Genomic DNA, 1,938 nt, shown 5'->3' on the forward strand with positions numbered 1-1,938 from the left:
TTGAGCCCTATGTAAGCCATGGGGCGCCGGGTCACCCCGCTCCGACGGGAGCTGCCGGGTCGGGATCAGGCCTTCTCGGGTCTGGTTTGGAGTGGTTGGCTGAGGTTTCGGAGCTGGCGTCGCCTGCGAGCCTGACTGGGGTCGCTGCAGGGGGGGCAGGGCTGCTATTTAGACTCTGTGTACTGGGACCAGTGTGGAGATCCCAGTACGAGGAGGAGATAAGCTGGAGTGAGTGCAGAGGGATGGGTAAGGCTGGAGCACAGGGTGAAAGTGAACCCTGCGGCAGCTTTTCCATACCTAAAAAGTTAGGAGGGGACAGAGCTGAGCTCTTTGCAGTAAGAGGGCGTGATGAAAAGGCTGAAATTAGAGTGAGGGAGTTAATTAAGCACCCAGAGGCTGGGGGGGGGTGGAGGGTCTGTCCCTGTCGAGGGGGGCTGCTCAGCTGGAGCATGCTACTGTAGTCAGCCCTGCTTTGAGCAGGGACAGGGCAGAGGGCAAATTTCCCCCCAGGGCTGGGTCTGTGGAAAGCAGCCAGGTTCCCCTCCTGCCCCTGCTCACCGCTGCTCCGGCACCCGCTCACCCTCTCCAGCCTCAACGCGAGCTCCAAAGAGGAGTTTGGTCCCTTTGGGCTTTTGAGGGAATCCTGGACCAGCACGTGATCCCTCCTCCTGCAGACCCCAGCCCCGCTCTCTCCACACACCGGGGCGGGGGGGATCTGATCTTGCTAATCCCAGCAGAAAAGGGCCATGGGTTTTCTGCCATCCAAAATCCCTTGGGGAGAGGGGAACCTCCATCTCCCCAGAGGCTCGTGAGCCCCAAGGGCTGCGTCTTGCTCCTTTCCAGCTCCCCCGAGCAGGAGTCTGATGAGAGAAAGTGCAACTACGAGCGGTACCGAGGCCTGGTGCAGAACGACTTCGCCGGCAGTAAGTGTCTCGTGCGGGTGGGAGGGTCAGGCCTGCGCTGAGACAGGGCAAACCACAGCGATTTGGGGGAAATCCCAGCTCCTCCAAGGCACAGCTCAACGTGGTGCCAGCCGAAAGGCAAGGGGAGGGTCTCATCCTCGCTCCGGGGGTGGCGGGGAGCGCTGGGAGAGCTATGTCCCCTCTAACGAGCCACGCTTAATCAGCTCTCTGAGCTGTTCTCTCTTGAGTGGGCATAAAGCAAGCTGGTGATGTCCCTGTGTGGTTGCAGTCTCGGAGGAGCAGTGTCTCTACCAGATCTACATCGACGAGCTCTACGGGGGACTCCAGAAGCCAAACGAAGATGAAAAAAAGAAGTGAGTGTGAGAAGAGGTGACAGAGGGACGGTTGTCGCGTCCCTGTCCTTGGGGGCTGCGCTGAGAGCGTGGCTCCACAGCCTCGGAAACGCCCGCTCATCAACTGGTCCCAGTTTCCCCTCTTTTGGGGTGGGACTGAGCAGCCACCGGCTGCACCATCCTCTCTCGGTGACGCTCTGAAGTTGTCCCCTCCATCCTCTCCCTGCGGCCACGAGGCTGTCCTAGGCCCCAGCGGAGCTGTGGTGGATGAGGAGGGAGGCAGAGGAAGGGCTGGTTTCTTCCTCAGGAAACTTTTCAGCCCTGATGCCGCCTTGCCCGGTGCGGAGCCGCCGTGCTGGAGGGGAGAGGCGTGCAGGGGCTAAGCGTGTCTGTGCCCAGGTTGGCAGAGAAAAAGGCCTCCATCGGCTACACGTACGAGGACAGCACCGTGGCGGAGCTCGAGAACTCCTTGGAGAAGCGAGGGGAGGAGGAAGACTCTGAGGAAGACAGCAACACGGATGAAGACGAAGTCATCCCCGATATCGGTAATGGCCCTCCCTCACCGGGCTGCCTCACCCTGCTTTGGCAGGCGGGCCGAGCCCTGCCGTGCCGCGCCGTGCCGGGGGGGGCGCTGAGCTGCCCCCTGCTCTGCCTGCAGATGTGGAAGGGGACGTGGGCGAGCT

The 1,938-nt window shown here is 61.6% G+C and overlaps 1 long non-coding RNA gene across 1 annotated transcript; it reads left to right on the forward strand.

Moving 5' to 3' along the window:
* The first annotated feature begins 839 nt into the window (after positions 1-839).
* LOC118452365 lies at positions 840-1,938 on the forward strand. Its single transcript, XR_004842125.1, has 4 exons — positions 840-923; positions 1,192-1,276; positions 1,655-1,800; positions 1,914-1,938. It is a non-coding gene; the product is annotated as an uncharacterized LOC118452365 (long non-coding RNA).

The sequence above is a fragment of the Egretta garzetta genome, unplaced genomic scaffold, assembly GCF_000687185.1.
Source record: "Egretta garzetta isolate BGI_Z169 unplaced genomic scaffold, ASM68718v1 scaffold1560, whole genome shotgun sequence".
Taxonomy (NCBI): Eukaryota; Metazoa; Chordata; class Aves; order Pelecaniformes; family Ardeidae; genus Egretta; species Egretta garzetta.